Source organism: Idiotropiscis lumnitzeri, chromosome 12 (genome assembly GCF_059441095.1).
Source record: "Idiotropiscis lumnitzeri isolate Australia: NSW breed Sydney's pygmy pipehorse chromosome 12, RoL_Ilum_1.0, whole genome shotgun sequence".
Lineage (NCBI taxonomy): Eukaryota > Metazoa > Chordata > Actinopteri > Syngnathiformes > Syngnathidae > Idiotropiscis > Idiotropiscis lumnitzeri.
The window spans coordinates 3310155-3332257 of record NC_142402.1 but is presented as its reverse complement, the minus strand read 5'-3'; the positions used below and the strand labels follow the sequence as shown (position 1 = coordinate 3332257).

Here is a 22103-nt window from a genome sequence, read left to right as displayed (position 1 = left end):
TGCCGCTCGGCGATACTACAATGCCTCCGAATATTTTTTAGACCCGCGAAGCACTGAAGCCGCGAAAGGTGAACCGCGAAGTAGCGGGGTATTACTGTAATTCTCACTGAGCACCCTCTTTCAAATCCAAAACAAGACCATCATTACACTGGATTACTTTGAGTTCACCTGAATCTTCCGTACTGATAGGAATGGTTCTTCGCTGGTACGAGCATGTCATCAATTGGAGGTGGCTCATTTGGCTCTGGGTATGGTTGTGAGTGGTTTCTCGTTCAAATCCAAACAGGTTCTTAGTGTAAATTCAGGGTTGGTTGGGAGAGGTTCCAGGTTCAAATCCGGGGTCTTAGTGTCGATGAAGGCTTGCGGCCAACAGTCAGTTACCCAGCTAAACGTGGCTCGTTGGTCTAGGGGTATGATTCTCGCTTTGGGTGCGAGAGGTCCCGGGTTCAAATCCCGGACGTGCCCATCTCAGTGTCGGTATGGTCGCCCAGTCTCTTAGTCAACTTATAATTTTGATGCAAATCTATACAGGAAGATGGTGGAAAAACTAACATGAAACAACAAAACTGAGACTGTACCCCGAGTACTCCCAAAAAAATGCTTGAGTTCCTTATAATTTCAATAACCTTGGTCCAATCGCGCATTTTTTTCAAAAATCTTGGAAATGACATTAGCTACCTAGCTACAGTCCAAAATCAGCTCCTACAACCTCTTAGAACATTTCTACTCTAGTTTCCACCCCTCCACAGTACAGAAACAACACTGATCAAAATCACCGGCAACCGACTCTGGCCTAATCACCATTCTCACCCTCTTTGATCTGATAGCAGCTTGCGATACAATTTCTAAAACCATCCTCCTGAACAGACTCCTAGACATAAGTTATCTATACCCTACCTCTTGTCAAGATATTTCACAAACTAAACCTACACTCCCACTGTTATGCAGATGACACTCAGCTCTACCTCTCCACATAATCAACTGCCATTATTCCGGGTTCCTCCATTTATTGACTGCTTCCCCGAAATGTATTATTGGTTCTCATCCAATTTTCTGCAACTTAACCATGATAAAACTGAAATCCTACAGATAGGTACCAAGTCCACTCAAGCCAAAAGTGACAGTTTTTCCCATGACACTTGACAATACCTCAGTTTCCCCCTCTGGTCAGGTTAAGACTCGGGGTGTCATCCACTCTCTCCTTTTCATCAGAATTAAATGAAAATCCCCGATCTGCATACTTTCTACTTTATAGAATAATCGTCCTGCGTCCCCGTCCATCAGTATCTTTTTAAAGCACGTCCAACCTTGTATTTGATCAGTCCCATTAACAGAACTTGCAATAATTTACTGCAACTAAAAAAAAAAAAACCTCCTGATTAAAAGCAATTGCTAAAATTAGGCCAAAAAGCGGATTTGTAAAAACATCAGCAGGTTCTGACAAATAGCCTAGGGTCTCCACATTAGAAAATGGAATGTTATTGATATTCTAAAAACTGGTAGACAGTTTTGTATCCCCGTCCCCATTAATGAGGGTGACCGCAGACATAGTTGTTATGACACAAGGCATATTCGCAGGTGAGAACAGACCAGGGATGGCGCTGCCTGACAACACATTATGATAGCAATTGACACTTAACCACGCAGCCTAACATATTGCATTGGCCGGGAATTGAACTCGGGCCTCACGCATGGCAAGCGAGAATTCTACCACTGAACAACCAATGCTTAGTACTTCTTGTCCAATAGAATAGAGACGTCCACCATAGAAAACGTTTTATCTGGCCCTGATAATGCATGTTTTTTCCTTCTTAAAATGTAGCGTTCTTGCCATGTATGCAATGCATCAAGTGAACGATACATTTCTTTCACGGTAAGATCACTCTGCAGAAACGATTAAATACTGGAAGATGCACGAACGATCCCCAACAATACATTGCGATAATACGCGCCTGTATTAATACATTGAGAAAACCCTAATTACGTTTGATAATGTTACAGTGAGATACCAAATTTGAGTATTATGAGACTAAGCTGTGGCGATTCTGATAGTTGGAACACCACCACTTGACTTTAATTATGACTACAATCAATAAAGTTAACTGATTTCGATACTTTGTGGCAAGCACTTTGGCTCGTTGGACTACGGGTATACAGTAATACCCCGGTTATCGCGGTTAATGGGGACCGAGACCACCCGCGAAAACTGAAAATCCGCGAAGTAGCGGCGCACCTTCAAAAATGCTTAAATAAAAAAAATAAAATAAATATATATATATATATATATATATATATATGGGTAGAGAGAGAGAGAGTGAAATTCATGTTATAACAAAAAAAAAACAAATTATTATTAAAACTTCTTTTTTATTCCCCAGCCATTATTTTCGTATTTATTCAATTACTTCTTTTTGTATTTATTTAATTACTTCGACTTTTACCTGCTGGTACGCCATCCGGTGTGCCCTGTGAATGTTGTGATCCTCCAGCAGAGCTGGAGGATTGAGCAGGACTCTCCAAACGCAGACACGGGAAAAAAGGTGGTGATAGAAAGATATTTATTATAATCACAATATAGTCAGTGTAATCAGCGCGTCTCGCAGCAGCTGACGGCATGGCGCGAGAAGATCGCTGGAGGAACGCCCACACAGCTGAAAAAACAAAATCACACGCGGCATGACAGGCACGGATCATGACAGTGAAATGAAAGGTGGCATTCTTCATTTATATATTTATTCATTCATAACTGACAGCCTCACGCTCCGCTCCTGCCCGGGCGGAAGAGGTGCTCCTATTCGGCTTACTGTGACGCGAGCATGCGCCCCTCCTCCGGAGCTTCCATTCGGTTAAACTTAGGGGCCGCTTGGAACCGCCCGTGCCCGGGGACGGTGCTCCTCTTCGGCTTACTGTGACGCGAGCATGCCCTCCTCCTCCGGAGCTTCCATTCGGTTAAACTTAGGGGCCGCTTGACACCGCCCGTGCCCGGGGAAGGTGCTCCACTACGGCTTACTGTGACGCGAGCATGCCCTCCTCCTCCGGAGCTTCCATTCGGTTAAACTTAGGGGCCGATTGACACCGCCCGTGCTCGGGGAAGGTGCTCCTCTACGGCTTAACTGCCACGCACGCCGGCCGGAACTCTGGTACGGTCCGAACCGCGCAAAACGTCGCCACCAATCGTGTCCGGGGGAACTTGCTCTTCTTCGTCCACTCTCTTCTTCGTCCACTCTCTTCTTCGTCCACTCTCCTCTTCGGCGCACGCCGGCCGTCTAACCGCTCCAGCGCTCCCTCGTGCCGCTCGGCGAAACTACAATGCCTCCGAATATTTTTTAGACCCGCGAAGCACTGAAGCCGCGAAAGGTGAACCGCGAAGTAGTGGGGTATTACTGTAATTCTCACTGAGGACCCTCTTTCAAATCCAAAACAAGACCATCATTACACTGGATTACTTTGAGTTCACCTGAATCTTCCGTACTGATAGGAATGGTTCTTCGCTGGTACGAGCATGTCATCAATTGGAGGTGGCTCATTTGGCTCTGGGTATGGTTGTGAGTGGTTTCTCGTTCAAATCCAAACAGGTTCTTAGTGTAAATTCAGGGTTGGTTGGGAGAGGTTCCAGGTTCAAATCCGGGGTCTTAGTGTCGATGAAGGCTTGCGGCCAACAGTCAGTTACCCAGCTAAATGTGGCTCGTTGGTCTAGGGGTATGATTCTCGCTTAGGGTGCGAGAGGTCCCGGGTTCAAATCCCGGACGAGCCCATCTCAGAGTCGGTATGGTCGCTTAGTCAACTCATAATTTTGATGCAAATCTATACAGGGAGATGGTGGAAAAACTAACATGAAACAACAAAACTGAGACTGTACCCCGAGCACTCCCAAAAAAATGCTTGAGTTCCTTATTATTTCAATAACCTTGGTCCAATCGCGCATTTTTTTCAAAAATCTTGGAAATGACATTAGCTACCTAGCTACAGTCCAAAATCAGCTCCTACAACCTCTTAGAACATTTCTACTCTAGTTTCCACCCCTCCACAGTACAGAAACAACACTGATCAAAATCACCGGCAACCGACTCTGGCCTAATCACCATTCTCACCCTCTTTGATCTGATAGCAGCTTGCGATACAATTTCTAAAACCATCCTCCTGAACAGACTCCATGACATTCTTTATCTATACCCTACCTCTTGTCAAGATATTTCACAAACTAAACCTACACTCCCACTGTTATGCAGATGACACTCAGCTCTACCTCTCCACATAATCAACTGCCATTATTCCGGGTTCCTCCATTTATTGACTGCTTCCCCGAAATGTATTATTGGTTCTCATCCAATTTTCTGCAACTTAACCATGATAAAACTGAAATCCTACAGATAGGTACCAAGTCCACTCAAGCCAAAAGTGACAGTTTTTCCCATAACACTTGACAATACCTCAGTTTCCCCCTCTGGTCAGGTTAAGACTCGGGGTGTCATCCACTCTCTCCTTTTCATCAGAATTAAATGAAAATCCCCGATCTGCATACTTTCTACTTTATAGAATAATCGTCCTGCGTCCCCGTCCATCAGTATCCTTTTAAAGCACGTCCAACCTTGTATTTGATCAGTCCCATTAAAAGAACTTGCAATAATTTACTGCAACTAAAAAAAAAAAACCTCCTGATTAAAAGCAATTGCTAAAATTTGGCCAAAAAGCGGATTTGTAAAAACATCAGCAGGTTCTGACAAATAGCCTAGGGTCTCCACATTAGAAAATGGAATGTTATTGATATTCCAAAAACTGGTAGACAGTTTTGTATCCCCGCCCCCAATAATGAGGGTGACCGCAGACATAGTTGTTACGACACAAGGCATATTCGCAGGTGAGAACAGACCAGGGATGGCGCTGCCTGACAACACATTATGATAGCAATTGACGCGTAACCACGCAGCCTAACATATTGCATTGGCCGGGAATTGAACTCGGGCCTCACGGATGGCAAGCGAGAATTCTACCACTGAACAACCAATGATTAGTACTTCTTGTCCAATAGAATAGAGACGTCCACCATAGAAAACGTTTTATCTGGCCCTGATAATGCATGTTTTTTCCTTCTTAAAATGTAGCGTTCTTGCCATGTATGCAATGCATCAAGTGAACGATACATTTCTTTAACGGTAAGATCACTCTGCAGAAACGATTAAATACTGGAAGATGCACGAACGATCCCCAACAATACATTGCGATAATACACGCCTGTATTAATACATTGAGAAAACCCTTATTACGTTTGATAATGTTACAGTGAGATACCAAATTTGAGTATTATGAGACTAAGCTGTGGCGATTCTGATAGTTGGAACACCACCACTTGACTTTAATTATGACTACAATCTATAAAGTTAACTGATTTCGATACTTTGTGGCAAGCACTTTGGCTCGTTGGACTACGGGTATACAGTAATACCCCGGTTATCGCGGTTAATGGGGACCGAGACCACCCGCGAAAACTGAAAATCCGCGGAGTAGCAGCGCACCTTCAAAAATGCTTAAAAATAAATAAATAAATATATATATATATATGGGTAGAGAGAGAGAGTGTGAAATTCATGTTATAACAAAAAAAAACAAATTATTATTAAAACTTATTTTTTATTCCCCAGCCAATATTTTCGTATTTATTCAATTACTTCTTTTTGTATTTATTTAATTACTTCGACTTTTACCTGCTGGTACGCCGTCCGGTGTGGCCTGTGAATGTTATGATCCTCCAGCAGAGCTGGAGGGTTGAGCAGGACTCTCCAAACGCAGACACGGGAAAAAAGGTGGTGATAGAAAGATATTTATTATAATCACAATATAGTCAGTGTAATCAGCGCGTCTCGCAGCAGCTGACGGCATGGCGCGAGAAGATCGCTGGAGGAACGCCCACACAGCTGAAAAAACAAAAACACACGCGGCATGACAGGCACGGATCATGACAGTGAAATGAAAGGTGGCATTCTTCATTTATTTATTTATTCATTCATAACTGACAGCCTCACGCTCCGCTCCTGCCCGGGCGGAAGAGGTGCTCCTATTCGGCTTAACTGTGACACACGCCCGCCCTCCTCCTCCGGAGCTTCCATTCGGTTAAACTTAGGGGCCGCTTGGAACCGCCCGTGCCCGGGGACGGTGCTCCTCTTCGGCTTACTGTGACGCGAGCATGCCCTCCTCCTCCGGAGCTTCCATTCGGTTAAACTTAGGGGCCGCTTGGAACCGCCCGTGCCCGGGGAAGGTGCTCCTCTACGGCTTACTGTGACACGAGCATGCCCTCCTCCTCCGGAGCTTCCATTCGGTTAAACTTAGGGGCCGCTTGGAACCGCCCGTGCCCGGGGAAGGTGCTCCACTACGGCTTACTGTGACGCGAGCATGCCCTCCTCCTCCGGAGCTTCCATTCGGTTAAACCTAGGGGCCGATTGACACCGCCCGTGCTCGGGGAAGGTGCTCCTCTACGGCTTAACTGCCACGCACGCCGGCCGGAACTCTGGTACGGTCCGAACCGCGCGAAACGTCGCCACCAATCGTGTCCGGGGGAACTTGCTCTTCTTCGTCCACTCTCTTCTTCGTCCACTCTCCTCTTCGGCGCACGCCGGCCGTCTAACCGCTCCAGCGCCCCCTCGTGCCGCTCGGCGAAACTACAATGCCTCCGAATATTTTTTAGACCCGCGAAGCACTGAAGCCGCGAAAGGTGAACCGCGAAGTAGCGGGGTATTACTGTAATTCTCACTGAGGACCCTCTTTCAAATCCAAAACAAGACCATCATTACACTGGATTACTTTGAGTTCACCTGAATCTTCCGTACTGATAGGAATGGTTCTTCGCTGGTACGAGCATGTCATCAATTGGAGGTGGCTCATTTGGCTCTGGGTATGGTTGTGAGTGGTTTCTCGTTCAAATCCAAACAGGTTCTTAGTGTAAATTCAGGGTTGGTTGGGAGAGGTTCCAGGTTCAAATCCGGGGTCTTAGTGTCGATGAAGGCTTGCGGCCAACAGTCAGTTACCCAGCTAAATGTGGCTCGTTGGTCTAGGGGTATGATTCTCGCTTAGGGTGCGAGAGGTCCCGGGTTCAAATCCCGGACGAGCCCATCTCAGAGTCGGTATGGTCGCTTAGTCAACTCATAATTTTGATGCAAATCTATACAGGGAGATGGTGGAAAAACTAACATGAAACAACAAAACTGAGACTGTACCCCGAGCACTCCCAAAAAAATGCTTGAGTTCCTTATTATTTCAATAACCTTGGTCCAATCGCGCATTTTTTTCAAAAATCTTGGAAATGACATTAGCTACCTAGCTACAGTCCAAAATCAGCTCCTACAACCTCTTAGAACATTTCTACTCTAGTTTCCACCCCTCCACAGTACAGAAACAACACTGATCAAAATCACCGGCAACCGACTCTGGCCTAATCACCATTCTCACCCTCTTTGATCTGATAGCAGCTTGCGATACAATTTCTAAAACCATCCTCCTGAACAGACTCCATGACATTCTTTATCTATACCCTACCTCTTGTCAAGATATTTCACAAACTAAACCTACACTCCCACTGTTATGCAGATGACACTCAGCTCTACCTCTCCACATAATCAACTGCCATTATTCCGGGTTCCTCCATTTATTGACTGCTTCCCCGAAATTTATTATTGGTTCTCATCCAATTTTCTGCAACTTAACAATGATAAAACTGAAATCCTACAGATAGGTACCAAGTCCTCTCAAACCAAAAGTGACAGTTTTTCCCATGACACTTGACAATACCTCAGTTTCCACCTCTGGTCAGGTTAAGACTCGGGGTGTCATCCACTCTCTCCTTTTCATCAGAATTAAATGAAAATCCCCGATCTGCATACTTTCTACTTTATAGAATAATCGTCCTGCGTCCCCGTCCATCAGTATCCTTTTAAAGCACGTCCAACCTTGTATTTGATCAGTCCCATTAACAGAACTTGCAATAATTTACTGCAACTAAAAAGAAAAAACCTCCTGATTAAAAGCAATTGCTAAAATTAGGCCAAAAAGCGGATTTGTAAAAACATCAGCAGGTTCTGACAAATAGCCTAGGGTCTCCACATTAGAAAATGGGATGTTATTGATATTCTAAAAACTGGTAGACAGTTTTGTATGCCCGCCCCCAATAATGAGGGTGACCGCAGACATAGTTGTTATGACACAAGGCATATTCGCAGGTGAGAACAGACCAGGGATGGCGCTGCCTGACAACACATTATGATAGCAATTGACGCGTAACCACGCAGCCTAACATATTGCATTGGCCGGGAATTGAACTCGGGCCTCACGCATGGCAAGCGAGAATTCTACCACTGAACAACCAATGCTTAATAGTTCTTGTCCAATAGAATAGAGACGTCCACCATAGAAAACGTTTTATCTGGCCCTGATAATGCATGTTTTTTCCTTCTTAAAATGTAGCGTTCTTGCCATGTATGCAATGCATCAAGTGAACGATACATTTCTTTAACGGTAAGATCACTCTGCAGAAACGATTAAATACTGGAAGATGCACGAACGATCCCCAACAATACATTGCGATAATACGCGCCTGTATTAATACATTGAGAAAACCCTAATTACGTTTGATAATGTTACAGTGAGATACCAAATTTGAGTATTATGAGACTAAGCTGTGGCGATTCTGATAGTTGGAACACCACCACTTGACATTAATTATGACTACAATCAATAAAGTTAACTGATTTCGATACTTTGTGGCAAGCACTTTGGCTTGTTGGACTACGGGTATACAGTAATACCCCGGTTATCGCGGTTAATGGGGACCGAGACCACCCGCGAAAACTGAAAATCCGCGAAGTAGCGGCGCACCTTCAAAAATGCTTAAATAAAAAAAATAAAATAAATATATATATATATATATATATATATATATGGGTAGAGAGAGAGAGAGTGAAATTCATGTTATAACAAAAAAAAAAATTATTATTAAAACTTATTTTTTATTCCCCAGCCATTATTTTCGTATTTATTCAATTACTTCTTTTTGTATTTATTTAATTACTTCGACTTTTACCTGCTGGTACGCCGTCCGGTGTGCCCTGTGAATGTTATGATCCTCCAGCAGAGCTGGAGGGTTGAGCAGGACTCTCCAAACGCAGACACGGGAAAAAAGGTGGTGATACAAAGATATTTATTATAATCACAATATAGTCAGTGTAATCAGCGCGTCTCGCAGCAGCTGACGGCATGGCGCGAGACGATCGCTGGAGGAACGCCCACACATCTGAAAAAACAAAAACACACGCGGCATGACAGGCACGGATCATGACAGTGAAATGAAAGGTGGCATTCTTCATTTATTTATGTATTCATTCATAACTGACAGCCTCACGCTCCGCTCCTGCCCGGGCGGAAGAGGTGCTCCTATTCGGCTTAACTGTGACACACGCCCGCCCTCCTCCTCCGGAGCTTCCATTCGGTTAAACTTAGGGGCCGCTTGGAACCGCCCGTTCCCGGGGAAGGTGCTCCTCTTCGGCTTACTGTGACGCGAGCATGCGCTCCTCCTCCGGAGCTTCCATTCGGTTAAACTTAGTGGCCGCTTGGAACCGCCCGTGCCCGGGGACGGTGCTCCTCTTCGGCTTACTGTGACGCGAGCATGCCCTCCTCCTCCGGAGCTTCCATTCGGTTAAACTTAGGGGCCGCTTGGAACCGCCCGTGCCCGGGGAAGGTGCTCCTCTACGGCTTACTGTGACACGAGCATGCCCTCCTCCTCCGGAGCTTCCATTCGGTTAAACTTAGGGGCCGCTTGGAACCGCCCGTGCCCGGGGAAGGTGCTCCACTACGGCTTACTGTGACGCGAGCGTGCCCTCCTCCTCCGGAGCTTCCATTCGGTTAAACTTAGGGGCCGATTGACACCGCCCGTGCTCGGGGAAGGTGCTCCTCTACGGCTTAACTGCCACGCACGCCGGCCGGAACTCTGGTACGGTCCGAACCGCGCGAAACGTCGCCACCAATCGTGTCCGGGGGAACTTGCTCTTCTTCGTCCACTCTCTTCTTCGTCCACTCTCTTCTTCGTCCACTCTCCTCTTCGGCGCACGCCGGCCGTCTAACCGCTCCAGCGCCCCCTCGTGCCGCTCGGCGATACTACAATGCCTCCGAATATTTTTTAGACCCGCGAAGCACTGAAGCCGCGAAAGGTGAACCGCGAAGTAGCGGGGTATTACTGTAATTCTCACTGAGCACCCTCTTTCAAATCCAAAACAAGACCATCATTACACTGGATTACTTTGAGTTCACCTGAATCTTCCGTACTGATAGGAATGGTTCTTCGCTGGTACGAGCATGTCATCAATTGGAGGTGGCTCATTTGGCTCTGGGTATGGTTGTGAGTGGTTTCTCGTTCAAATCCAAACAGGTTCTTAGTGTAAATTCAGGGTTGGTTGGGAGAGGTTCCAGGTTCAAATCCGGGGTCTTAGTGTCGATGAAGGCTTGCGGCCAACAGTCAGTTACCCAGCTAAACGTGGCTCGTTGGTCTAGGGGTATGATTCTCGCTTTGGGTGCGAGAGGTCCCGGGTTCAAATCCCGGACGTGCCCATCTCAGTGTCGGTATGGTCGCCCAGTCTCTTAGTCAACTTATAATTTTGATGCAAATCTATACAGGAAGATGGTGGAAAAACTAACATGAAACAACAAAACTGAGACTGTACCCCGAGTACTCCCAAAAAAATGCTTGAGTTCCTTATAATTTCAATAACCTTGGTCCAATCGCGCATTTTTTTCAAAAATCTTGGAAATGACATTAGCTACCTAGCTACAGTCCAAAATCAGCTCCTACAACCTCTTAGAACATTTCTACTCTAGTTTCCACCCCTCCACAGTACAGAAACAACACTGATCAAAATCACCGGCAACCGACTCTGGCCTAATCACCATTCTCACCCTCTTTGATCTGATAGCAGCTTGCGATACAATTTCTAAAACCATCCTCCTGAACAGACTCCTAGACATAAGTTATCTATACCCTACCTCTTGTCAAGATATTTCACAAACTAAACCTACACTCCCACTGTTATGCAGATGACACTCAGCTCTACCTCTCCACATAATCAACTGCCATTATTCCGGGTTCCTCCATTTATTGACTGCTTCCCCGAAATGTATTATTGGTTCTCATCCAATTTTCTGCAACTTAACCATGATAAAACTGAAATCCTACAGATAGGTACCAAGTCCACTCAAGCCAAAAGTGACAGTTTTTCCCATGACACTTGACAATACCTCAGTTTCCCCCTCTGGTCAGGTTAAGACTCGGGGTGTCATCCACTCTCTCCTTTTCATCAGAATTAAATGAAAATCCCCGATCTGCATACTTTCTACTTTATAGAATAATCGTCCTGCGTCCCCGTCCATCAGTATCCTTTTAAAGCACGTCCAACCTTGTATTTGATCAGTCCCATTAACAGAACTTGCAATAATTTACTGCAACTAAAAAGAAAAAACCTCCTGATTAAAAGCAATTGCTAAAATTAGGCCAAAAAGCGGATTTGTAAAAACATCAGCAGGTTCTGACAAATAGCCTCGGGGCTCCACATTAGAAAATGGAATGTTATTGATATTCCAAAAACTGGTAGACAGTTTTGTATCCCCGCCCCCAATAATGAGGGTGACCGCAGACATAGTTGTTACGACACAAGGCATATTCGCAGGTGAGAACAGACCAGGGATGGCGCTGCCTGACAACACATTATGATAGCAATTGACGCGTAACCACGCAGCCTAACATATTGCATTGGCCGGGAATTGAACTCGGGCCTCACGGATGGCAAGCGAGAATTCTACCACTGAACAAACAATGATTAGTACTTCTTGTCCAATAGAATAGAGACGTCCACCATAGAAAACGTTTTATCTGGCCCTGATAATGCATGTTTTTTCCTTCTTAAAATGTAGCGTTCTTGCCATGTATGCAATGCATCAAGTGAACGATACATTTCTTTAACGGTAAGATCACTCTGCAGAAACGATTAAATACTGGAAGATGCACGAACGATCCCCAACAATACATTGCGATAATACACGCCTGTATTAATACATTGAGAAAACCCTTATTAAGTTTGATAATGTTACAGTGAGATACCAAATTTGAGTATTATGAGAATAAGCTGTGGCGATTCTGATAGTTGGAACACCACCACTTGACTTTAATTATGACTACAATCTATAAAGTTAACTGATTTCGATACTTTGTGGCAAGCACTTTGGCTCGTTGGACTACGGGTATACAGTAATACCCCGGTTATCGCGGTTAATGGGGACCGAGACCACCCGCGAAAACTGAAAATCCGCGAAGTAGCGGCGCACCTTCAAAAATGCTTAAAAATAAATAAATAAATATATATATATATATATATATATATATATATATGGGTAGAGAGAGAGAGTGTGAAATTCATGTTATAACAAAAAAAAAAAAATTATTATTAAAACTTATTTTTTATTCCCCAGCCATTATTTTCGTATTTATTCAATTACTTCTTTTTGTATTTATTTAATTACTTCGACTTTTACCTGCTGGTACGCCGTCCGGTGTGCCCTGTGAATGTTATGATCCTCCAGCAGAGCTGGAGGGTTGAGCAGGACTCTCCAAACGCAGACACGGGAAAAAAGGTGGTGATACAAAGATATTTATTATAATCACAATATAGTCAGTGTAATCAGCGCGTCTCGCAGCAGCTGACGGCATGGCGCGAGACGATCGCTGGAGGAACGCCCACACATCTGAAAAAACAAAAACACACGCGGCATGACAGGCACGGATCATGACAGTGAAATGAAAGGTGGCATTCTTCATTTATTTATGTATTCATTCATAACTGACAGCCTCACGCTCCGCTCCTGCCCGGGCGGAAGAGGTGCTCCTATTCGGCTTAACTGTGACACACGCCCGCCCTCCTCCTCCGGAGCTTCCATTCGGTTAAACTTAGGGGCCGCTTGGAACCGCCCGTTCCCGGGGAAGGTGCTCCTCTTCGGCTTACTGTGACGCGAGCATGCGCTCCTCCTCCGGAGCTTCCATTCGGTTAAACTTAGTGGCCGCTTGGAACCGCCCGTGCCCGGGGACGGTACTCCTCTTCGGCTTACTGTGACGCGAGCATGCCCTCCTCCTCCGGAGCTTCCATTCGGTTAAACTTAGGGGCCGCTTGGAACCGCCCGTGCCCGGGGAAGGTGCTCCTCTACGGCTTACTGTGACACGAGCATGCCCTCCTCCTCCGGAGCTTCCATTCGGTTAAACTTAGGGGCCGCTTGGAACCGCCCGTGCCCGGGGAAGGTGCTCCACTACGGCTTACTGTGACGCGAGCGTGCCCTCCTCCTCCGGAGCTTCCATTCGGTTAAACTTAGGGGCCGATTGACACCGCCCGTGCTCGGGGAAGGTGCTCCTCTACGGCTTAACTGCCACTCACGCCGGCCGGAACTCTGGTACGGTCCGAACCGCGCGAAACGTCGCCACCAATCGTGTCCGGGGGAACTTGCTCTTCTTCGTCCACTCTCTTCTTCGTCCACTCTCTTCTTCGTCCACTCTCCTCTTCGGCGCACGCCGGCCGTCTAACCGCTCCAGCGCCCCCTCGTGCCGCTCGGCGATACTACAATGCCTCCGAATATTTTTTAGACCCGCGAAGCACTGAAGCCGCGAAAGGTGAACCGCGAAGTAGCGGGGTATTACTGTAATTCTCACTGAGCACCCTCTTTCAAATCCAAAACAAGACCATCATTACACTGGATTACTTTGAGTTCACCTGAATCTTCCGTACTGATAGGAATGGTTCTTCGCTGGTACGAGCATGTCATCAATTGGAGGTGGCTCATTTGGCTCTGGGTATGGTTGTGAGTGGTTTCTCGTTCAAATCCAAACAGGTTCTTAGTGTAAATTCAGGGTTGGTTGGGAGAGGTTCCAGGTTCAAATCCGGGGTCTTAGTGTCGATGAAGGCTTGCGGCCAACAGTCAGTTACCCAGCTAAACGTGGCTCGTTGGTCTAGGGGTATGATTCTCGCTTTGGGTGCGAGAGGTCCCGGGTTCAAATCCCGGACGTGCCCATCTCAGTGTCGGTATGGTCGCCCAGTCTCTTAGTCAACTTATAATTTTGATGCAAATCTATACAGGAAGATGGTGGAAAAACTAACATGAAACAACAAAACTGAGACTGTACCCCGAGTACTCCCAAAAAAATGCTTGAGTTCCTTATAATTTCAATAACCTTGGTCCAATCGCGCATTTTTTTCAAAAATCTTGGAAATGACATTAGCTACCTAGCTACAGTCCAAAATCAGCTCCTACAACCTCTTAGAACATTTCTACTCTAGTTTCCACCCCTCCACAGTACAGAAACAACACTGATCAAAATCACCGGCAACCGACTCTGGCCTAATCACCATTCTCACCCTCTTTGATCTGATAGCAGCTTGCGATACAATTTCTAAAACCATCCTCCTGAACAGACTCCTAGACATAAGTTATCTATACCCTACCTCTTGTCAAGATATTTCACAAACTAAACCTACACTCCCACTGTTATGCAGATGACACTCAGCTCTACCTCTCCACATAATCAACTGCCATTATTCCGGGTTCCTCCATTTATTGACTGCTTCCCCGAAATGTATTATTGGTTCTCATCCAATTTTCTGCAACTTAACCATGATAAAACTGAAATCCTACAGATAGGTACCAAGTCCACTCAAGCCAAAAGTGACAGTTTTTCCCATGACACTTGACAATACCTCAGTTTCCCCCTCTGGTCAGGTTAAGACTCGGGGTGTCATCCACTCTCTCCTTTTCATCAGAATTAAATGAAAATCCCCGATCTGCATACTTTCTACTTTATAGAATAATCGTCCTGCGTCCCCGTCCATCAGTATCTTTTTAAAGCACGTCCAACCTTGTATTTGATCAGTCCCATTAACAGAACTTGCAATAATTTACTGCAACTAAAAAGAAAAAACCTCCTGATTAAAAGCAATTGCTAAAATTAGGCCAAAAAGCGGATTTGTAAAAACATCAGCAGGTTCTGACAAATAGCCTAGGGTCTCCACATGAGAAAATGGAATGTTATTGATATTCTAAAAACTGGTAGACAGTTTTGTATCCCCGTCCCCATTAATGAGGGTGACCGCAGACATAGTTGTTATGACACAAGGCATATTCGCAGGTGAGAACAGACCAGGGATGGCGCTGCCTGACAACACATTATGATAGCAATTGACGCGTAACCACGCAGCCTAACATATTGCATTGGCCGGGAATTGAACTCGGGCCTCACGGATGGCAAGCGAGAATTCTACCACTGAACAACCAATGATTAGTACTTCTTGTCCAATAGAATAGAGACGTCCACCATAGAAAACGTTTTATCTGGCCCTGATAATGCATGTTTTTTCCTTCTTAAAATGTAGCGTTCTTGCCATGTATGCAATGCATCAAGTGAACGATACATTTCTTTAACGGTAAGATCACTCTGCAGAAACGATTAAATACTGGAAGATGCACGAACGATCCCCAACAATACATTGCGATAATACACGCCTGTATTAATACATTGAGAAAACCCTTATTACGTTTGATAATGTTACAGTGAGATACCAAATTTGAGTATTATGAGACTAAGCTGTGGCGATTCTGATAGTTGGAACACCACCACTTGACTTTAATTATGACTACAATCTATAAAGTTAACTGATTTCGATACTTTGTGGCAAGCACTTTGGCTCGTTGGACTACGGGTATACAGTAATACCCCGGTTATCGCGGTTAATGGGGACCGAGACCACCCGCGAAAACTGAAAATCCGCGAAGTAGCAGCGCACCTTCAAAAATGCTTAAAAATAAATAAATAAATATATATATATATATGGGTAGAGAGAGAGAGTGTGAAATTCATGTTATAACAAAAAAAAACAAATTATTATTAAAACTTATTTTTTATTCCCCAGCCATTATTTTCGTATTTATTCAATTACTTCTTTTTGTATTTATTTAATTACTTCGACTTTTACCTGCTGGTACGCCGTCCGGTGTGCCCTGTGAATGTTATGATCCTCCAGCAGAGCTGGAGGGTTGAGCAGGACTCTCCAAACGCAGACACGGGAAAAAAGGTGGTGATACAAAGATATTTATTATAATCACAATATAGTCAGTGTAATCAGCGCGTCTCGCAGCAGCTGACGGCATGGCGCGAGACGATCGCTGGAGGAACGCCCACACATCTGAAAAAACAAAAACACACGCGGCATGACAGGCACGGATCATGACAGTGAAATGAAAGGTGGCATTCTTCATTTATTTATGTATTCATTCATAACTGACAGCCTCACGCTCCGCTCCTGCCCGGGCGGAAGAGGTGCTCCTATTCGGCTTAACTGTGACACACGCCCGCCCTCCTCCTCCGGAGCTTCCATTCGGTTAAACTTAGGGGCCGCTTGGAACCGCCCGTTCCCGGGGAAGGTGCTCCTCTTCGGCTTACTGTGACGCGAGCATGCGCTCCTCCTCCGGAGCTTCCATTCGGTTAAACTTAGTGGCCGCTTGGAACCGCCCGTGCCCGGGGACGGTACTCCTCTTCGGCTTACTGTGACGCGAGCATGCCCTCCTCCTCCGGAGCTTCCATTCGGTTAAACTTAGGGGCCGCTTGGAACCGCCCGTGCCCGGGGAAGGTGCTCCTCTACGGCTTACTGTGACACGAGCATGCCCTCCTCCTCCGGAGCTTCCATTCGGTTAAACTTAGGGGCCGCTTGGAACCGCCCGTGCCCGGGGAAGGTGCTCCACTACGGCTTACTGTGACGCGAGCGTGCCCTCCTCCTCCGGAGCTTCCATTCGGTTAAACTTAGGGGCCGATTGACACCGCCCGTGCTCGGGGAAGGTGCTCCTCTACGGCTTAACTGCCACTCACGCCGGCCGGAACACTGGTACGGTCCGAACCGCGCGAAACGTCGCCACCAATCGTGTCCGGGGGAACTTGCTCTTCTTCGTCCACTCTCTTCTTCGTCCACTCTCTTCTTCGTCCACTCTCCTCTTCGGCGCACGCCGGCCGTCTAACCGCTCCAGCGCCCCCTCGTGCCGCTCGGCGATACTACAATGCCTCCGAATATTTTTTAGACCCGCGAAGCACTGAAGCCGCGAAAGGTGAACCGCGAAGTAGCGGGGTATTACTGTAATTCTCACTGAGCACCCTCTTTCAAATCCAAAACAAGACCATCATTACACTGGATTACTTTGAGTTCACCTGAATCTTCCGTACTGATAGGAATGGTTCTTCGCTGGTACGAGCATGTCATCAATTGGAGGTGGCTCATTTGGCTCTGGGTATGGTTGTGAGTGGTTTCTCGTTCAAATCCAAACAGGTTCTTAGTGTAAATTCAGGGTTGGTTGGGAGAGGTTCCAGGTTCAAATCCGGGGTCTTAGTGTCGATGAAGGCTTGCGGCCAACAGTCAGTTACCCAGCTAAACGTGGCTCGTTGGTCTAGGGGTATGATTCTCGCTTTGGGTGCGAGAGGTCCCGGGTTCAAATCCCGGACGTGCCCATCTCAGTGTCGGTATGGTCGCCCAGTCTCTTAGTCAACTTATAATTTTGATGCAAATCTATACAGGAAGATGGTGGAAAAACTAACATGAAACAACAAAACTGAGACTGTACCCCGAGTACTCCCAAAAAAATGCTTGAGTTCCTTATAATTTCAATAACCTTGGTCCAATCGCGCATTTTTTTCAAAAATCTTGGAAATGACATTAGCTACCTAGCTACAGTCCAAAATCAGCTCCTACAACCTCTTAGAACATTTCTACTCTAGTTTCCACCCCTCCACAGTACAGAAACAACACTGATCAAAATCACCGGCAACCGACTCTGGCCTAATCACCATTCTCACCCTCTTTGATCTGATAGCAGCTTGCGATACAATTTCTAAAACCATCCTCCTGAACAGACTCCTAGACATAAGTTATCTATACCCTACCTCTTGTCAAGATATTTCACAAACTAAACCTACACTCCCACTGTTATGCAGATGACACTCAGCTCTACCTCTCCACATAATCAACTGCCATTATTCCGGGTTCCTCCATTTATTGACTGCTTCCCCGAAATGTATTATTGGTTCTCATCCAATTTTCTGCAACTTAACCATGATAAAACTGAAATCCTACAGATAGGTACCAAGTCCACTCAAGCCAAAAGTGACAGTTTTTCCAATGACACTTGACAATACCTCAGTTTCCCCCTCTGGTCAGGTTAAGACTCGGGGTGTCATCCACTCTCTCCTTTTCATCAGAATTAAATGAAAATCCCCGATCTGCATACTTTCTACTTTATAGAATAATCGTCCTGCGTCCCCGTCCATCAGTATCTTTTTAAAGCACGTCCAACCTTGTATTTGATCAGTCCCATTAACAGAACTTGCAATAATTTACTGCAACTAAAAAGAAAAAACCTCCTGATTAAAAGCAATTGCTAAAATTAGGCCAAAAAGCGGATTTGTAAAAACATCAGCAGGTTCTGACAAATAGCCTAGGGTCTCCACATGAGAAAATGGAATGTTATTGATATTCTAAAAACTGGTAGACAGTTTTGTATCCCCGTCCCCATTAATGAGGGTGACCGCAGACATAGTTGTTATGACACAAGGCATATTCGCAGGTGAGAACAGACCAGGGATGGCGCTGCCTGACAACACATTATGATAGCAATTGACACGTAACCACGCAGCCTAACATATTGCATTGGCCGGGAATTGAACTCGGGCCTCACGCATGGCAAGCGAGAATTCTACCACTGAACAACCAATGCTTAGTACTTCTTGTCCAATAGAATAGAGACGTCCACCATAGAAAACGTTTTATCTGGCCCTGATAATGCATGTTTTTTCCTTCTTAAAATGTAGCGTTCTTGCCATGTATGCAATGCATCAAGTGAACGATACATTTCTTTAACGGTAAGATCACTCTGCAGAAACGATTAAATACTGGAAGATGCACGAACGATCCCCAACAATACATTGCGATAATACGCGCCTGTATTAATACATTGAGAAAACCCTAATTACGTTTGATAATGTTACAGTGAGATACCAAATTTGAGTATTATGAGACTAAGCTGTGGCGATTCTGATAGTTGGAACACCACCACTTGACTTTAATTATGACTACAATCAATAAAGTTAACTGATTTCGATACTTTGTGGCAAGCACTTTGGCTCGTTGGACTACGGGTATACAGTAATACCCCGGTTATCGCGGTTAATGGGGACCGAGACCACCCGCGAAAACTGAAAATCCGCGAAGTAGCGGCGCACCTTCAAAAATGCTTAAATAAAAAAAATAAAATAAATAAATATATATATATATATATATATATATATATGGGTAGAGAGAGAGAGAGTGAAATTCATGTTATAACAAAAAAAAAACAAATTATTATTAAAACTTCTTTTTTATTCCCCAGCCATTATTTTCGTATTTATTCAATTACTTCTTTTTGTATTTATTTAATTACTTCGACTTTTACCTGCTGGTACGCCATCCGGTGTGCCCTGTGAATGTTATGATCCTCCAGCAGAGCTGGAGGATTGAGCAGGACTCTCCAAACGCAGACACGGGAAAAAAGGTGGTGATAGAAAGATATTTATTATAATCACAATATAGTCAGTGTAATCAGCGCGTCTCGCAGCAGCTGACGGCATGGCGCGAGAAGATCGCTGGAGGAACGCCCACACAGCTGAAAAAACAAAATCACACGCGGCATGACAGGCACGGATCATGACAGTGAAATGAAAGGTGGCATTCTTCATTTATATATTTATTCATTCATAACTGACAGCCTCACGCTCCGCTCCTGCCCGGGCGGAAGAGGTGCTCCTATTCGGCTTACTGTGACGCGAGCATGCGCTCCTCCTCCGGAGCTTCCATTCGGTTAAACTTAGGGGCCGCTTGGAACCGCCCGTGCCCGGGGACGGTGCTCCTCTTCGGCTTGCTGTGACGCGAGCATGCCCTCCTCCTCCGGAGCTTCCATTCGGTTAAACTTAGGGGCCGCTTGACACCGCCCGTGCCCGGGGAAGGTGCTCCACTACGGCTTACTGTGACGCGAGCATGCCCTCCTCCTCCGGAGCTTCCATTCGGTTAAACTTAGGGGCCGATTGACACCGCCCGTGCTCGGGGAAGGTGCTCCTCTACGGCTTAACTGCCACGCACGCCGGCCGGAACTCTGGTACGGTCCGAACCGCGCGAAACGTCGCCACCAATCGTGTCCGGGGGAACTTGCTCTTCTTCGTCCACTCTCTTCTTCGTCCACTCTCTTCTTCGTCCACTCTCCTCTTCGGCGCACGCCGGCCGTCTAACCGCTCCAGCGCCCCCTCGTGCCGCTCGGCGAAACTACAATGCCTCCGAATATTTTTTAGACCCGCGAAGCACTGAAGCCGCGAAAGGTGAACCGCGAAGTAGCGGGGTATTACTGTAATTCTCACTGAGGACCCTCTTTCAAATCCAAAACAAGACCATCATTACACTGGATTACTTTGAGTTCACCTGAATCTTCCGTACTGATAGGAATGGTTCTTCGCTGGTACGAGCATGTCATCAATTGGAGGTGGCTCATTGGGCTCTGGGTATGGTTGTGAGTGGTTTCTCGTTCAAATCCAAACAGGTTCTAAGTGTAAATTCAGGGTTGGTTGGGAGAGGTTCCAGGTTCAAATCCGGGGTCTTAGTGTCGATGAAGGCTTGCGGCCAACAGTCAGTTACCCAGCTAAACGTGGCTCGTTGGTCTAGGGGTATGATTCTCGCTTAGGGTGCGAGAGGTCCCGGGTTCAAATCCCGGACGAGCCCATCTCAGTGTCGGTATCGTCGCTTAGTCAACTCATAATTTTGATGCAAATCTATACAGGGAGATGGTGGAAAAACTAACATGAAACAACAAAACTGAGACTGTACCCCGAGTACTCCCAAAAAAATGCTTGAGTTCCTTATAATTTCAATAACCTAGGTCCAATCGCGCATTTTTTTCAAAAATCTTGGAAATGACATTAGCTACCTAGCTACAGTCCAAAATCAGCTCCTACAACCTCTTAGAACATTTCTACTCTAGTTTCCACCCCTCCACAGTACAGAAACAACACTGATCAAAATCACCGGCAACCGACTCTGGCCTAATCACCATTCTCACCCTCTTTGATCTGATAGCAGCTTGCGATACAATTTCTAAAACCATCCTCCTGAACAGACTCCATGACATTCTTTATCTATACCCTACCTCTTGTCAAGATATTTCACAAACTAAACCTACACTCCCACTGTTATGCAGATGACACTCAGCTCTACCTCTCCACATAATCAACTGCCATTATTCCGGGTTCCTCCATTTATTGACTGCTTCCCCGAAATTTATTATTGGTTCTCATCCAATTTTCTGCAACTTAACAATGATAAAACTGAAATCCTACAGATAGGTACCAAGTCCTCTCAAGCCAAAAGTGACAGTTTTTCCCATGACACTTGACAATACCTCAGTTTCCACCTCTGGTCAGGTTAAGACTCGGGGTGTCATCCACTCTCTCCTTTTCATCAGAATTAAATGAAAATCCCCGATCTGCATACTTTCTACTTTATAGAATAATCGTCCTGCGTCCCCGTCCATCAGTATCCTTTTAAAGCACGTCCAACCTTGTATTTGATCAGTCCCATTAACAGAACTTGCAATAATTTACTGCAACTAAAAAGAAAAAACCTCCTGATTAAAAGCAATTGCTAAAATTAGGCCAAAAAGCGGATTTGTAAAAACATCAGCAGGTTCTGACAAATAGCCTAGGGTCTCCACATTAGAAAATGGGATGTTATTGATATTCTAAAAACTGGTAGACAGTTTTGTATGCCCGCCCCCAATAATGAGGGTGACCGCAGACATAGTTGTTATGACACAAGGCATATTCGCAGGTGAGAACAGACCAGGGATGGCGCTGCCTGACAACACATTATGATAGCAATTGACGCGTAACCACGCAGCCTAACATATTGCATTGGCCGGGAATTGAACTCGGGCCTCACGCATGGCAAGCGAGAATTCTACCACTGAACAACCAATGC

The 22103-nt window shown here is 45.6% G+C and overlaps 11 non-coding genes across 11 annotated transcripts; 7 read left to right on the top strand and 4 right to left on the bottom strand.

Annotated features, from left to right (window-relative positions):
- Positions 1–393: 393 nt before the first annotated feature.
- On the top strand, positions 394–465 carry trnap-ugg (transfer RNA proline (anticodon UGG)). Its single transcript has one exon. It is a non-coding gene; the product is annotated as a tRNA-Pro (tRNA).
- A 1192-nt stretch (positions 466–1657) lies between these two features.
- Positions 1658–1728, bottom strand: trnag-gcc (transfer RNA glycine (anticodon GCC)). Its single transcript has one exon. It is a non-coding gene; the product is annotated as a tRNA-Gly (tRNA).
- Positions 1729–3682: 1954 nt separating this feature from the next.
- Positions 3683–3754, top strand: trnap-agg (transfer RNA proline (anticodon AGG)). The gene has a single exon. It is a non-coding gene; the product is annotated as a tRNA-Pro (tRNA).
- A 3277-nt stretch (positions 3755–7031) lies between these two features.
- Positions 7032–7103, top strand: trnap-agg (transfer RNA proline (anticodon AGG)). The gene has a single exon. It is a non-coding gene; the product is annotated as a tRNA-Pro (tRNA).
- Positions 7104–8286: 1183 nt separating this feature from the next.
- On the bottom strand, positions 8287–8357 carry trnag-gcc (transfer RNA glycine (anticodon GCC)). The gene has a single exon. It is a non-coding gene; the product is annotated as a tRNA-Gly (tRNA).
- Positions 8358–10515: 2158 nt separating this feature from the next.
- trnap-ugg (transfer RNA proline (anticodon UGG)) lies at positions 10516–10587 on the top strand. Its single transcript has one exon. It is a non-coding gene; the product is annotated as a tRNA-Pro (tRNA).
- Positions 10588–14009: 3422 nt separating this feature from the next.
- Positions 14010–14081, top strand: trnap-ugg (transfer RNA proline (anticodon UGG)). The gene has a single exon. It is a non-coding gene; the product is annotated as a tRNA-Pro (tRNA).
- Positions 14082–17485: 3404 nt separating this feature from the next.
- Positions 17486–17557, top strand: trnap-ugg (transfer RNA proline (anticodon UGG)). The gene has a single exon. It is a non-coding gene; the product is annotated as a tRNA-Pro (tRNA).
- A 1191-nt stretch (positions 17558–18748) lies between these two features.
- trnag-gcc (transfer RNA glycine (anticodon GCC)) lies at positions 18749–18819 on the bottom strand. Its single transcript has one exon. It is a non-coding gene; the product is annotated as a tRNA-Gly (tRNA).
- Positions 18820–20777: 1958 nt separating this feature from the next.
- trnap-agg (transfer RNA proline (anticodon AGG)) lies at positions 20778–20849 on the top strand. Its single transcript has one exon. It is a non-coding gene; the product is annotated as a tRNA-Pro (tRNA).
- Positions 20850–22032: 1183 nt separating this feature from the next.
- trnag-gcc (transfer RNA glycine (anticodon GCC)) lies at positions 22033–22103 on the bottom strand. Its single transcript has one exon. It is a non-coding gene; the product is annotated as a tRNA-Gly (tRNA).